This window comes from Macaca mulatta, chromosome 7 (assembly GCF_049350105.2).
Source record: "Macaca mulatta isolate MMU2019108-1 chromosome 7, T2T-MMU8v2.0, whole genome shotgun sequence".
NCBI classification, from domain to species: domain Eukaryota; kingdom Metazoa; phylum Chordata; class Mammalia; order Primates; family Cercopithecidae; genus Macaca; species Macaca mulatta.
In genome coordinates this window covers 9,478,764-9,495,197 of record NC_133412.1, presented here as the reverse complement: position 1 = coordinate 9,495,197, position 16,434 = coordinate 9,478,764, and the positions used below count along the sequence as shown (strand labels likewise).

The 16,434-nt window shown below is 50.0% G+C and overlaps 1 protein-coding gene across 3 annotated transcripts in view; it reads left to right on the top strand.

Moving 5' to 3' along the window:
- The window catches only part of APBA2 (amyloid beta precursor protein binding family A member 2), a 237,419-nt gene that overhangs the window by 42,027 nt on the left and 178,958 nt on the right, over positions 1-16,434 (top strand). The window lies entirely within an intron of this gene.

Sequence of the window (16,434 nt, the reverse complement as noted above, 5' to 3'; positions counted from 1 at the left end):
TCATACAATTTTTTCTCTTGAGTCTGTTGATGTGGTAGATTATATCCATCGATTTTTCTAATGTTGAACCAACATTGCCACTTTGGAAAAAGTACCACTTGGTTGTAGTGTATAATTCTTTTTAAATGTTATTAGATTTGATTTGCTGATAATTTGTTGTGGATTTTTCAGTTGTTTGCTCCTGAGAGGTAGTGGTATGTCATTTTCTTATCATTTCTTTGGTTTTGATGTTAGGATAGTTTCAGCTTCATAAAGTGAGGGAGTGTTTCTTCTCTTCCAGTTGCTGGAATAGATTCTAAAGAATTGGTGTAATTTCTCCCTTTGCTGTTTGGTAGAATTCACCAGTGAAATCTATCTTCCTGTTACTGGTTTTTAGTTTAATTCCATTGTAGTCTGAGAACATATTTTTATGATTTCTGTTTTTAAAATACTTGTTAAGGTGTACTTCATAGCTCAGAATGTGGTCTATCCTTGTGAATGTTCCGTGCAAGCTTGAGAAGAATGTGTATTTTGCTGTTGTTGGATGGAATAGTCTATAAATGTCAATTCGATTGAGTTGATGTATGGTGCTATTCAAGTGAACTGTCCTTGTTGATTTTCTGTCTGCTTGTTGTGTCAATTACTGACAGGTCTTGAAGTCTCCACTTATAATAGTAGATTTGCCAATTTCTCCTTTAGAATGAAAATTCTATCAGATTTTGCCCCATATATTTTAATTATCTGTTGCTAGGTGCATAGCCTTTGAGGATTGTAACATCCTCTTGGAAAATTGGTTTTTTATTATGTAATGTCTCCTCTTTATCCCTGATAATTTTCCTTGGTTGGTAGTCTGCTTTGTCTGAAATTAATAATGGTACTCCAAGTTACTTCGATTAGAGTTAGCATGATACACCTTTCTCTGTCCCTTTGCTTTTAACCTACCAGTGTCTCTGCATTTAAAGTAGATATCTTGTAGATAGCATAGAGTTGGGACTTGTGTTTTTTATCCACCCTGAAAATCTCTGTGTTTCAATGGGTGTGTTTTGATCCTTCACATTTAAATGATTATTGAGGTACTTAGATTAATATCAAACTTTTTAGTAACTGTCTTCTGTACTTGCCAGAGACTTGTTTTTCTCTCTCCTCTGGTTTCAATGGACCATTTTGTGTGATGCTATTTTATCTCCTTTCTTAGTGGGTCACTCATACTTCTTTTTAAAAGTTTTACAATATATGTTTACAATATATATTTCAAAATAATCTAAGCCCACCTTCAAATAACACTATACCTCTTCCCATTAGTATAACTACTTTATAACAGAATACCCCCAAGTCCTCCTTTCCATCCCTTGTGACATTGCTGTTAATTATTTCAGTTATCCATGTCATAATCATACAGTACATTGTTACTGTTACTGCAGTAGATACATTTATTTTTGTATCAAAATAGAACATTTTATTTCACTGTCATTTATTCCTTTTTGAATACCTCTTTTTTTATGTCGAGCCAAGTTTCTAACCTATATAATTTTTCTTCTGTATGAAGAAAAATCTTCTAACTTTTATTTCAGGGTATATATACCAGTGATGAATTCCCTTGGTTTTGTTTGCCTGAGAAACTGTTTCTCCTTCATTTTTGAAGGATACTTTTTCTGGACATAGAATGCTAGGTTGGTAGTTTATTCTTTCAAAATGTTAAGGATTTCACTCCACTCTCTTTTTTTTTTTTTTTTTTTTTTTTTGAGACAGAGTCTTGCTCTCTTGCCCAGGCTGGAGCTGCAGTGGTGCTATCTTGGTTCACTGCAGCCTTCACCTCCTAGGTTCAAGCTATTCTCCTGCCTCAGCCTCCTGAGTAGCTGGGATTACAGGTGCATGCCACCACGCCTGGCTAATTTTTGTATTTTTAGTAGAGATGGGTTTTACCATGTTGGCCATGGCTGGTCTCGAACTCCAGACCTCAAGTTATCTGCCTGCCTCAGCCTCCCCAAGTGCTGGGATTACAGACGTGAGCCACTGTGCCTGGCCTATCCACCCTCTTCTTCCTTTCCTGGTTTCTGATGAGAAGTGGGCTCTAATTCTTATTTCTATCCCTCTCTAGATAGTGTTTCCCCACCCTGCTGGTCGTTTCCCTTGGTCATTTTCTCTTTGACTTTGGTTTTCTATAATTCAAATATGATATGCCTAGGTGTAGGGTATTTTGCTTTTTGTTTTTTTGTTTTGTTTTGTTCTTAGTATTTACTCTATTTGGTGTTCTTTGAGCTTCCATGATCTGTGGCTTGGATCTGTCATTAATTTTGAAAATATTTTGGCCATCATTACCTCAAATGATTTTCTTCTCCATTGTCTCTTTTGTCCCCTTTTGGTATTCCAATTACACTTGTAACATCTTTGATGTTGTTCCACAGTTCTTGGATTCTTTGTTCCCCCCTACAAAAATATTTTCATTTTTTTGTAGAGATGGGGTTTTGCCATGTTGCCCAGACTGATCTTCAACTTGTGAGCTCACGTGATCCTCCCGCCTCAGCCTCCCAAAGTGCTGGGAGTACAGGCGTGAGCCGCTGTGCCCGGCCTCCCCACCATCCTTTGAGTGCATGTGTGTTTCAGTTTGAGAAGTTCCTGTTGACCTGTGTTCAGGCTGATTATTTTCAGCCATGTTGATGAGCCCGTCAAAGGCATTCTTCATTTCTGTTAATAGATTCTTTTGGACTAGGCGCAGTGGCTCATGCCTGTAATCCCAGCACTTTGGGAGGCTGAGGTGGGCGGATCACCTGAGGTCAGGAGTTCGAGACCAGCCTGACCAACATGGAGAAACCCCGTCTCTATTAAAAATACAAAATTAACTGAGCGTGGTGGCACATGCCTGTAATCCCAGCTACTCAGGAGGCTGAAGCAGGAGAATTGCTTGAACCTGGGAGGCAGAGGTTGCAGTGAGCTGAGATTGCGTCACTGCACTCCAGCCTGGGCAACGGAGCGAGACTCCATCTCAAAAAAAAAAAAAAAAAGGATATGTTGTCCTTTTTGCCTTCTAGCGTGCCTTGTAATTTTTTTGAAGCTGGATATGATGTATAGGTTGCTAGGAACTGAGGTAAACAGGCCTTTAACGTGAGATTTTCTGTTAATCTGGCTGTGGGCTACGTGTCATGTTTGTTGTAGCTGTGAGTGCCGGAGTGTTCCGATCCCTGCAGTGCCCTTGTTTTTTGTCCTCTGGCTCTGAACTTCCCTAAGTTCCCTTCCTGAGAGAGACTCAGTGTCTTGCAGCTGTCCCAGCTTTCACCTGCTGTTGCACGCAGGAGTCTTGTTGGTGTAGTTGTAGGGTGTGGGGAGGGCCATGGGTCTATAGTCTTCTGATGACACCTCAGTCTTTCTGTGGGCCCATTTCCCTGGGCGGTGACTGTCACACGTGTTTCTTCTTATGTAGCTTTTCCGGACCCCAAACAGGAGACCAGAGGGGGCTGGACTCAGGAATGCCCTTCCCCCATGACTCTGCTTTTCTGGACCCCAAACAGGAGACCAGAGGGGGCTGGACTCAGGAATGCCCTTCCCCCACGGCTCTGCAACAAGGCTCTGGTAAAGTCTTTCCCTGCGGGAAGCAGGCGTTTGTCATGGAGAAGGCTCTGGCTGCATTTCACCAGCATGACATTTCTCCTCCCTCTGCCAGAGTCACCAGGAGGTGTCTCTTGGGTTTTCATGGTGAGAACCTAGTGGGGATCCTGGAGGAAAAGCCCATGAAAGTTTCGGGGCCCCCTAAGACTGTGGTTCCTAGGAGTCTCTCAGTCATGGGAGTCCACCCTTGGGCTGTAGCAATTTGTCAGAATTACCCAGACTACTGTGGTGTGGCCCTGGAGGCTCTGTTCCAGGTCAGTGGATCTTTGGATTTGGCTGTGTCTCTAGATTTCCGGGGGGCAGTTTGCAAACTCAGTTCACTGGTGAGTTCAAAGAAAGTCACTGATTTTCAGTTTGTGCACCATTTTCTTGTCATAAGGATGGGAGTGATGACTTCCAAGGTCTTTACGTGTTGGAGCGGAAACCCCAGTCCTTCCCCTGCTTTGATTTTCCTGACTCTTACCCCAACCGGGAATCATGTTCGTTATTTGATGGTTTACTCAGTTGTCATCTATCTTCTTAATTAGAACACAAGCTCCAGGGAACTGGAGTGTCAGTGTTCCCTCGCGTCCTTGCCCCCACAAGACAGCCTGGCACATTCTGAATGAATACACCAAAAGGGATAAATAACGAGGCCAAGCCACCTGGCTATGGGTGGCTGCTAATCTGTAGGATGTCTCATGCCTTGTGGTTTCAGTGAGTTTGAGACACGCATGAGTGATGCTGCCAATGGGAGGCTCCCAGATGTCGTCAGCAAATAGAGGAGTGACCGCTCAGATCCAAGGGTGCAGCACTTCCTGCCTATCACTGGGGGCGCATGGGCTGTCTTTAGCATGGCACTTTCTATGGTGCTGGCGCCCAGGCTTCCCTGGGGCAACAAGGTTGTCCCGGTCGATAGAGAAGAAGGGGGCTTTTCTGTGGTCACTTCTGCGTTGCCAGTTGCTTTGCCCTCTTACCGTGGCTAAACCTTCTGTCTGTACCTGTCCCACATTCCCAGTATTTGGCTTTTGGGATTGCAGTAGTGGGACTTGGGTGCACTTCGCAAAAAAACAATTTGCTCCCATTCTCCATGTCTTGTTGATGGTCCCACTGTCAGCATCAGTTCTCGTGAACAGATTTCTAAACCATTGCCATCTGTTCTGCTCTTAATTTCAAGTGTAAAAAATATTATTTTCCTAATTCTGTCAAGGGGAGGGAGAATATGTATTCCTAAAGACCACAGTTCTTGTATGAGGAAGTGTGGATCTGCCGCCCACCTACTAAAGAAAAGGTTGCCTCTGCCCATCATCAAGGCTGTTGAGCAGTTATTTACCTAGAGGGTAAAACTGGCCCATTCGCATCTCTATAAAAACAAGGTAGAAAAAGGTGGAAGTCGCTGAGTTGGGGAGGTGGAAGGGGGGCAATGGCTATGTCTCCTGTCCCTCCCTGACACTGCAGCCCCCCAACCCTCCAGCCCCTGCCAATATGGGTAGGAATGGGCTGGCAGGGCTGCATCGTGGTGGTCCCTGCTGCTGCTGGGGTTGTTTCCAGAAGAAGGCCCAGTTTCAGGCGTGACTTCCCCTCAGAAGTCATAAGGACCGTAAGGTCCATCCTGGCGGGTGCTGAGCTCTCCACTATGGGAGCAGGATAGAAATGAGCATCTTTACCCTCAGGGTCCCTCTGAGCCTGCCCTGGCGGTGAGCTCTTTTTCTGGTTAAATGAACATTCCAGGCAGGCCCTGGAACTTTCTGTCATTCTAAGGCAATAAAAGGGTCTTTGGCTACTTTCAGTCCCAGGAATAGCGTTGGTCAGTCATGAAAAGGAGTAATTATAGACTCTTTGGAGCTTCTCCCACCCGGCTGGAGCCTGACCCGCCTTGGAGCCGACCGGGGAGGGAGGGCTGTGTGGCCCCTTCTTTCTTCCTTTGCCTCTGTTTTTGCTGGCCAGGGAGCGCTCCGAGGGATGGAGTGTCTGGGGAGAGGGCATTCTCTCCGCGAGTGGGCTGGGTGGCACTTCTAGGGTCCAGGAGATGTTTCACTTGGACTTCCTGTCTCCGGCGACCCTCGGGTGGGTTTCTCAGAGATGACCCTGCTGGGAACTTGCAGCTCATCCCTGCGACCTGGGGGAGGCCTTGCAGGGCTGATGCCCTTGACTGCTCCCCCAATCCTCCCCTATGCCCTGCGGGAGTGCTCCTGGGCCGTTCCTTCAAGGCGGCCCCAGGCTGGCCCCACACTGGTGGGAGCAGGCAGCTCCTCCTTGGGCAGCTCCTCCTTGGGCAGCTCCTCCTCTTCCCCTGTGAGGCGTCTCTGGTCATGACCTCCTGCCTCTGGATTCTCAGGAAACTCAGGTGCCATGTCCCCAAACACTGGGGGCTCGGTACAGCTATCCTAGGGGTCTGCTGGAAGCCCTGTTCGGGAATCAAGGTGAAGCCACCTCCCCAGCCCCCTCCATGAGGTACAGCCCTTCATGGAAAGTCCTTGTTCCTCTCCTGGTCCCCTGTAGGCCAGAAACCATGCTGGGGTTGGGAGCTGGGAGCCTCTGTTGATGTGCGATGCAGGCATGCTTGTCACCTCTTCTGGCCCTCAGGGCAGCAGGACAGCTTACATGAACATCTCGTCCCGCCACCGGTGGTCTCTGGCGAGAGACTACTCCAGTGGGTCCCCCTGTAGCTCCTGGGTCTTAGCGGGGGCCTGGGAATGGGAGGCCACAAGGAGGTTCCAGAGCTGGCTAAAGCCACTGAGACTCAGAAGGAATCTCACGCCACTGCCTCCTGTGCCCCCATCCCCTAGCGAAGTGGAGCTGATGAGGGATGACCTTGCATCCTTGTCCCCTGTTCACTGAGACCTGGTGCTGTTGCCACCATGGGCCCAAACATCCGCCACCTTTTTAGCAAGCCAGTGCTGCTCCGCAGGGTCCGGCCAGGGAAGCATCTGGCTTTGCACAGGTGGAAGATCGTGACCATTTCCAGAGTCTGTTACCAGGCTCCACGCAGTTCAGGAGCTGTTTCTCCCTCTGAGGGTCCAAAGTGGTTGTTTTCCGGAGTTTGGCAGTACCTAAGGGTTAATTGGGATGTTATTGTCTGCATTTGGCTTAGCGATAGGAAAGTTTTATGTTTATTCAGATTATCAGTGATTTAAAATTACAATTTTAGTCTTAATTGTATGTATTTGGAGATCCCATTTAAGTCTTTGGAAATAATTGCAGAGTAATATTTTGGGAAGTTATATTACAATGCACAGACGTTCAAGTGGAGAAAGGTCCCTGCGTGTGAGCCTTGGCCTGGCAGAGGGACATCCGGGACAGCAGCCACGGCACGCAGCCCTCCCCGCTGGGTCTGGGCATGGCTGCAGCTCAGTCTAGCCCTCCTTTCTGTGCTGTTGCGCCCCAGGGAATGCGGCCACACACGCTGCAGTTGCCTAGACTGACCTGGTGTCAGAATCACTGTCTCTGCTTTGGTAAGATGTCCTTGGGAGGGGAAGGGAGCCAGCCAATGAGATGAGGGGTAGGAGGGATGACAGGGTGGAGCAGACCCTCATGCTGGCAGAAGAGAGGTTCACATTCACCAGGGAGCGGGTTTTTCTGAATCCTGGAAAGCTGAGGGGGGCACCTGGAGTGCCTCTGCAGCCCACAGCATGGGGTGCCGGCTTCTGTACCCTAGTGCAGGTGCAGTGCTATGAGGTGCCCATCCCTTGCAGCGGGGTAGGGTTTAAAACCCATAAGGCAGCCCTCCCTGGAACACAGCCCCATGGTGTTTAGAGACTCTCTCCTCTGAGCATGTGCAGGATGTGACAATGCAGATGGGCCTGGTGCTGCAGTCTCAGAGGCACCCGTGGGCTTCCGCCATGCTCTTTATCCACCAGGGCAGTGAAAGTAACGTCCAGGTTGGCTTAGCCTCCTGCAGAGCCTGTGGCAGGGCAGCCAGGGTTCCCTGACGGTGGAGATGGTGGACGGCCCCATGGGGGTTGGTCCCATCTCGCCAGCAGAAGTGACCTGTGTGGCCTCAGTGGCCAGTGCTGCCTGTTGTGGTAGTGGATTGTTTAAAGCCAGGTCCCATTGTGGCTCCTGAGGGGAATGAAAATGAGGAGTTCTTTGCTGTGATCTGATGCTTGTGTTCCATCAAATCCATATGTTGGAATTCTCATCCCCAAAGTGATGGGGCCTTTGGAATTCTCATTCCCAAGGAGGCGGGGCCTTAAGGAGGTGTCTTAATCTGTATTCTGCTGCTGAAACAGAATACCACAGACTGGGTAATTTATAATGAACAGAACGTTATTTTTGGCTCAGAGTTCTACGGGCTGGGAAATCTAAGGTTGAGGGTTGCATCTGCTGAGGGCCTTCTTGCTGCATCCTAACATGGTGGAAGGCATCATATAGTAAGCAAGAAAAGGAAGGGGGCCAAACTCATTCTTTTTTTTTGAGACGGAGTCTCACTCTGTCGCCCAGGCTGGAGTGCAGTGGGGCAATCTCGGTTCACTGCAAGCTCTGCCTCCCAGGTTCCTGCCATTCTCCTGCCTCAGCCTCCCGAGTAGCTGGGACTACAGGCGCCCGCCACCACGCCCAGCTAATTTTTTGTGTTTTAAGTAGAGACAGGGTTTCACCATGTTGGCCAGGATGGTCTCGATCTCCTGACCTCGTGATCCGCCCGCTTTGGCCTCCCAAAGTGCTGGGATTACAGGCGTGAGCCACCACGCCCGGCCCAAACTCATTCTTTTATTAGGAACCTGCTCCTCAATCGTTAACCCCCTCTGGCGATAATGGCATTAATACATTCATGAGGGTAGAGCTTTCAGGACCCGATCACCTCTTAAAGTTCTGACTTCTTGGCCGGGTGCGGTGGCTCAAGCCTGTAATCCCAGCACTTTGGGAGGCCGAGACGGGCGGATCACGAGGTCAGGAGATCGAGACCATCCTGGCTGACACGGTGAAACCCCGTCTCTACTAAAAAAAATACAAAAACTTAGCCGGGCGAGGTGGCGGGCGCCTGTAGTCCCAGCTACTCTGGAGGCTGAGGCAGGAGAATGGCGTAAACCCGGGAGGTAGAGCTTGCAGTGAGCTGAGATCCGGCCAGTGCACTCCAGCCTGGGCGACAGAGCGAGACTTCGTCTCAAAAAAAAAAAAAAAAAAAAGTTCTGACTTCTCAACATTGTTGCATCGGGGATTAGGTTTCCAACACATGAACTTTGGGGGGCACATTCCAACTATAGCAGTGGGTGCTCAGGTCCTGATCAGTCCTGGTGGTGGACCCCTCACCATGGGATCAATGCCCTTTCAAAAGAGGCTGCAGAGAGAGCCTCCCACCCTCCACCATGTGAGGACAGAGTGAGAAGGTGCCGTCTCTGAGCCATCACATGGGCAGTCACCCGGCACAGAATCTGCTGGCTCTTTGGTCTTGGACTTCCCAGCCTCCTGAACTGAGACAAGCCAATTTCTGTCATTTATAAGCTACCCAGTTTATGGTATTTTGTGAGAGTACCCTAAATGGAATAAGACTCCCTTCAAACAAATGTCCTGCTCTTTGAAAGAGAGTGTGGGGCTCACAGTCTGCTAGTAAGGACAGTTGTAGGAGCAATGGCAAGCCCGCACTCGCTCAGATTTTCAGACCTTATCATTGAGTTAGGAGCGAAGTCCTCCACCCGAGGTTTTATTGGTCCAAAGTCAGGGCCTGCTGGAGCCCCACAGGTTGCACGCTTGGCCTGTGGAGCCGTTTTCTCCAGAGCACCCGTCTCCCTTCTGCCTTGTGCCAGGCCCAGCAGGGACTGAGGGTAGAATAATGATAGGCACAGCTCCTCCCCTCAAGGAGTCCACGATCTGGGGTTTGATGCTGGAGCCCAAGGAGGGGCTGCCCACATGGGCGGAGCAGAGGGCCTGGGGAAGATCCAGGAAGAAGTGACTGTGTGCCGAGGCTGCAGGAGTAGAGGCAGCCCAGGAGAAAGGGGGGCATGGGCTGGGGTTGGGGGTGGTTCCAGGCAGAGGGAGCAGCTTGCACACAGGAAAACGAGGCATGAAGTGGGCGGCTCCTTCCTCCCGGTCTCTAAACCTGTGAAGAGGGGCCTGGGGAGGAGAGCAGGACTCACAGGCTCGCCAGCCCTCCACAGCGTTGGGAACAGAGTGAAGAACTTGGACTGTGTCCTGTGTCCTGGGGCGGGTGCCACTGCCGGGTTTGGAGCCAGGAGGGACTCAGTGGAACTTGCTGTGTGTGATTGGGAGTGTGGGGAACGGTTTGGGGTGGGAGGCAGGACAAGCAGCTGTGGACTCCTGTCTGCAGGTGGGTGCCAGGGCTCAGTGTAGGTCGTGATTGGGCTAAGTAGGTGCCCATCTGTCTGGAGTCCAGCTGTCCTTGTCTGGTCTGTAGACCCTGTTGTCGAGGTCTGGCAGCTAAACGCTGGTCTTTCTGAGATAATGAAGATGGAAAACTTTAGAGGCAGAACGAAGACCTTGCAGTGACCGGTGACATCCCCACAGGGTCTGGGTGGGCGAGGTCTGTTGGCACCTGTGTGGGAAGGCGGGAAACCAGGGGCTTGCTGCCAGCCATAAATGCCACAGTGGGCTCTGCCTAGGCTCTGGGTGCTTTGGTTGCTGGATTTGGTGGTGGCTCAGGGCAGTCACTTGTCAGTCCCAGTGTTAATTGCCTGGGGCCTCCCCAGAGCCGTAGGAGATGGTTCACCTCTGAAGGACTGCTCTATGCTGTGCCTGGTAAGCTCGGTTACCCAGGGCTGTCACAGAGATGGGCTGTGGACCACATGGGCTGAGCTCATTTCCGCCCTGCCACCTACGCCTTGCTGTGGTTACTTTGGCAGTGTTTCCCCAGCAGGAGAGCAGGTGGGAGGGGGGGCAGGTCCCTGAACTGGGATAGAGCCTGGAGACCTGGGTGTCCTCTACTCTGTTGTACTGACCCTCTGCATGCTTATGAAATGAGGGCAGGGGTTCTCAGTGCTTCCATGGCATGGTGAGTATAATCCATGAACGATGCCCACACAGTTCTTGGCATGCTCAGTGTAGCCTTGCTGTTGTAAGAGAAAAAAGCAGGGATTCTCCACTTCCCCACAGAGTGAATTGGAATGAGGAGAGACTGGTATTTCTCTAACACTAGGTTTCTTTGGATTTTTGTGCTGGTTGATACTCCCTAAATCACAGGTTGCCTTAAAGAGAGCAAGAGCCCCGCACGGTGGCCTGGACCCTTGGGGCCCCTCCATCCGATGCACCTCGTGGCCCAGTCTTGACCTGCTCACCATGCACAGCACTTCCCGTGGGTTTGAAAATGTGTCATCTGCACGGCAAGGATGGGAATGGGGAGTGGGAACCTGCAGTTTAGGGTCCTGGCAGGTGGATTTTAATTTACCCTTGGGGGATTCTAGGGCCAGCAGAGCTCAGTGCTGCTGCTCTCTGGGCCTCCGGGCCGTGAGCTGCTGGGGGAGCCCCTCTGGAAATGGACAGTGGCTGTCCAGGGCTTAGGACACTAGGGGGTGAACAGAAGAAGCAGAGGCATCTGGGGCTGAAGTTCAAGGTTGCAGCATGAAGTTCAGGGTGGCAGTGCCCATCCTAGCAGGGCAGGGCTCAATCTGGAGGACTGGCATGAGGAGGTGGAGGAGTCAGCCAAGCCCTCCCCTCGGCCTCTCTCCAGACACTATAGATTCAAGGCCAGGTCTGCATGAGGACAGCCACTTGATCTCGGCTGAGGTTACAGGAGGGGAATCGGGGCAAGGGCCAGTGAGTTTGTTCCTAATTTGGATCCCCTAATTGTCCAAGAGAAGAAAAGGCTTCATTTCTGTTTCGCTAAGTTTTATATTATTTTAGTTCACGTTCTTTAACAATAGGTTATTCATGCAGAGCTCATCTCTATTAATCAAAATGTATGATTAGGCAGAAAGCCCTATTCCCACACCAGAGTGGTGAAATGCAGTGCCTGTGTGCTCAGATCAATTTTGGAGGTCTTGATTTTGTTTTGTTGCATATTTATTGGATTGCTTGCAGAAGAATGAAGTTTTCTGGCCCTCTGGAAATTTTTTTTTCTCCTGAGAGGTTTTCCAATCTAGTAGAAATAGATGCAGAGTTTGGCTTGCAGGGATGGTGGTGTTAGAAGAGGCCCTGTACATTTCAATGTGGAAGACGTGATGGTTTTGTGTTTGCTCCTCCAGTTGTGCCCCATGGCTCTCTTTCTGCCAGCGCTCTTGCACATTTAGTTCTTGAGCGAGATGTTCTAAATAGAAGCCATGGTCCGTTCGGTCCCCAGCCTGCTGTCCTTCTGTGACCCGCCAGCCAGCTTTGCTTAGGGAACTGTGAGACCCTCCCACTAGGCTACAAAGTCATGGGCAGGAAAAGCATCTGTGCACAGCCAGGAGCAGAGCACCCAGGCCCAGGTCTGTCCCAGAGCCTGCGTGGACCTGGTGAATGGCTGTTCAGGTCAGAAGGGGGTTTGGATACACTGGTTCTGTATCTCGGAGGCCAGAGTAGCCCCCCGTGTATTTCGCAGAAGTGATAGCAGCTCCTATCCCAAGGCACTAGTGCCAGCTTGTTAGGCACGTGCTAGGTGCCTACTTCAGCATCTCCTTTGTTCCTCTCTATCACCTGCTGTCCCCTGCAGTGGGGAGCAAGGAGGCAGAGAGTTGGCTGGTAACAGCCAGTGTCCACAGAGCCCCAGGGCTCCCTGACTGGGCTGTGCCACCGGGGACAGGCAGATAGACCCCAAGTAGAGTTAAAGGGAAGCACGGTGGGGCCTGCACAGGATGTGAGTTAGAGGCTCTGGTGACAGTGATACCTGGTGGGGGATGGGAGGCAGGGGCCTTGCTGGGACAGACAGGAGACCAGGGGCCAGTGGCAGAAATGGTCTCTGACCCATCCTCACGCGGATGGTGGCCTCCACCGGGAGCCCTGTGTGGCTCTGAACCTTAGTCTCCCTCCCTGCAGTCTGCGAAATAGGCATGACAGAAATGGTGCATCTCACTAATAAATCTGTGTAGAAAGAGAAAGCAGTTCGCAGCTGCAGAGCACGATTCGGATCTTCCTGGCTTTACCTCCAGGATCGTATGCCTCCGCTGTCTCAGGAGACACAGACCTCCCATGCACCCGGTGCTGGTCTCTAGGTCATCTGAGCCATCGTCCACCCCTCTATACCAGGGACAGTGTGCTGCCAGGAGGGGCACCAGAAGAGGTGTCCTACAGTGGCTGAGCTAGGATTCGAGGCACTTCCTGCCTCTTCCAGTTCCTCGTGGGCCAGGGGTGCTTTGCTCAATGGTGCTGGGGAGGAAGGGCAGTATCTAAGGATGTATTGAGAGGGTCACGTTCAGGTGTGCCATCTTCTGAGGGCCAGAACCCTCTCACGACAGTTTTGCCGTGACTGAGTTCCCATGTCACAGAATGCGCTTGGGGTGTGGCTCTGAACATTGCTGGCAGGTCAGGTGGAGCCTGGCTGCTCTGGGGAGCTGTGCCCAGGTTCCCTCGGTTCCTGAAGCTCAGAGGTTGCAGGAGAGAGGGCCTCCTGGGGGCTGCTTACTCTGCCCTGCTGTTAAGTGCCTGGTCAGTAGAGTTAGGCCCCTCACCCCCTCTGGGCCTCAGGGATCCCACTGAGGATGGAGGGTGTTGGACTTAGTTTCTTTTTTTTTTTTTTTTTGAGACAGAGTCTTGCTGTGTCACCCAGCCTATAGTGCAGTGGTGCAATCTCAGCTCATTGCAAGCTCCGCCTCCTGGGTTCACACCATTCTCCTGCCTCAGCCTCCCGAGTAGCTGGGACTACAGGCGCCCACCACCATGCCTGGCTAATTGTTTTGTACTTTTAGTAGAGATGGGGTTTCACCGTGTTAGCCAGGATGGTCTCGATCTCCTGACCTCGTGATCCACCCACCTCGGCCTCCCAAAGTGCTGGGATTACAGGCGTGAGCCACCGCGCCCAGCCTATTGGACTTAGTTTCTTTAGCTCCAGCCAGTCCGGTGGCCTCTCTGCCACTGTGTGAATGTCCCCTACCCCCCACCTGATAAGCAGGTGTCCTGAAGTCATCAGGGATTTGGACCTAGTTATTAAAAAGCAACCAGCGCCCGGTCGCGGTGGCTCACGCCTGTAATCCCAGCACTTTGGGAGGCCAAGATGGGCGGATCACGAGGTCAGGAGATCGGGACCATCCTGGCTAACACGGTGAAACCCCGTCTCCACTAAAAACACAAAAAATTAGCCGGGTGTGGTGGCGGCGCCTGTAGTCCCAGCTACTCGGGAGGCTGAGGCAGGAGAATGGCGTGAACCCGGGAGGCGGAGCTTGCAGTGAGCGGAGATCGCGCCACCGCACTCCAGCCTGGGCGACAGAGCGAGACTCCATCTCAAAAAAAAAAAAAAGCAACCAACTCCCTTAGGAGCCTCCAGAGCAGAGGTTGCCAAACTTTCTCAGATCACAGCACCTGGATCTCAGCAATTTCATGATGTTTCTAGACCAAAACACACAGCTAACAACTCTACTCTTTAAGTAACTGGGTCCAAACCACATGGTATTTATGTCCCAATAACTTGGAAGCCGCATGAGAAATAATACTCATAAATTGAAACAAATGTATTTCATCCTAAACCACAATTATAAACGGAAGTGTGTCTGCTGAATGAGATTGGCACCATTCTCATTTCCTGTTTGATGCTGACTTTTGTGTGGGACTTGCTGTTTAAAATTCTATTTTTATTTTTAATTTGTATACACATATCATAGTCATACATATTATGGGGATACGTGTGATTTTTTTTCTTGAGACAGTGTGACAGAGTCTTGCTCTGTAGCCCAGGCTGGAGTGCAGTGGTGCAATCTCGGCTCACTCACCCTCCACCTCCCGGGTTCAAGTGATTCTCAGGTCTCAACCTCTTAAGTAGCTGGGACTACAGAGGTGTGCCACTTGCCTGGCAAATTTTTGTATTTTTAGTAGAGATGGGGTTTCACCACGTTGTCCAGGCTGGTCTGAAACTCCTGGCCTCAGGTGATCTGCCTGCCTGGGCCTCCCAAAGCGCTGGAATTACAGGCATGAGCCACCGTGCCTGGCCCACATGTGGTATTTTAATACAAGCATATACATTTTTAATTGTGGCAAAGTACACATAACATAAAGTACCATCTTAATCATTTTAAGTGTATAGTTCGGTGGAATTAAGTACATCAACGTTGTTTTGCAGTCATCACCATCAGCCATCTCCAAAACATTTTCATCTTCCCAAAACTGAAATTGTTTTAATTGCGCATGAAACGGTACCTCTCCTTTCCCACTTCCTCCAGCCCCTCCCGGCCACCACCCTGCTTTCCCTCTCTCTGAATTCACCTCTCTAGGTACCTCGTGTAAGTGGCATCGTGCAGTCGGCGTCCTTTTGTGACTGTCTTACTTCGCACGGTGTCCACAGGGGCTGTGCACGTTGTGGCGTGAGTCAGAATTGCTTTCTTTTTTCGTGCTGAATTAACACTCCATGGCAGGAATACGCCACATTTTGTTGATCCGTTCGTCTGCTGCTGGACACGGGGGTTGCTTTTACCATTCGGATACCGTGGATAACGCTGCTGTGAACAGGGGTGTACAGATGTCTCCCTGGGTCCCTTCTTTCAGTTCTTTTGGGATATACCCAGAAGTGGAATAACTGGACCATGTGGTGGCTCTTTTTTAAACTTTTTGAAGTGCCATACTGTTTTCCACAGCAGCTGCACCTGTTTACGTTTCTATTATGCCAGCAGTGTACAAGGGCTCCAGTTTCTCCACATCCTCACCAGCACCAGCACTTGCGTTTTCATTTGTTTTTGTTTTTCTTTTCTTTCTTTCTTCTTCCTTTTTTTTTTTTTTTTTTGAGAAGGAGTCTCACTCTGTCGCCCAGGCTGGAGTGCAGTGGCGCAATCTCGGCTCACTGCAAGCTCGGCCTCCCAGGTTCATGCCATTCTCCTGCCTCAGCCTCCCAAGTAGCTGGGACTACAGGCACCCGCCACCACGCCCGGCTAATTTTTTTGCATTTTTAGTAGAGACGGGGTTTCACCGTGTTAGCCATGATGGTCTCGATCTCCTCACCTCGTGATCCACCCGTCTCGGCCTCCCAAAGTGCTGGGATTACAGGTGTGAGCCACCGCGCCCGGCCTCTTCTTCCTTTTTTTTTTTTTTTTTTTTAAATTTATTTATTATTATTATACTTTAAGTTGTAGGGTACATGTGCATAACGTGCAGGTTTGTTACATATGTATACTTGTGCCATGTTGGTGTGCTGCACCCATCAACTCGTCATTTACATCAGGTATAACTCCCAATGCAATCCCTCCCCCCTCCCCCCTCCCCATGATAGGCCCCGGTGTGTGATGATCCCCTTCCTGAGTCCAAGTGATCTCATTGTTCAGCTCCCACCTATGAGTGAGAACATGCGGTGTTTGGTTTTCTGTTCTTGTGATAGTTTGCTGAGAATGATGGTTTCCAGCTGCATCCATGTCCCTACAAAGGACACAAACTCATCCTTTTTTATGGCTGCATAGTATTCCATGGTGTATATGTGCCACATTTTCTTAATCCAATCTGTCACTGATGGACATTTGGGTTGCTTCCAAGTCTTTGCTATTGCGAATAGTGCTGCAATAAACATACGTGTGCATGTGTCTTTATAGCAGCATGATTTATAATCCTTTGGGTATACACCCAGTAATGGGATGGCTGGGTCGTATGGTACATCTAGTTCTAGATCCTTGAGGAATCGCCATACTGTTTTCCATAATGGTTGAACTAGTTTACAATCCCACCAGCAGTGTAAAAGTGTTCCTATTTCTCCACATCCTCTCCAGCACCTGTTGTTTCCTGACTTTTTAATGATTGCCATTCTAACTGGTGTGAGATGGTATCTCATTGTGGTTTTGATTTGCATTTCTCTGATGGCCAGTGATGATGAGCATT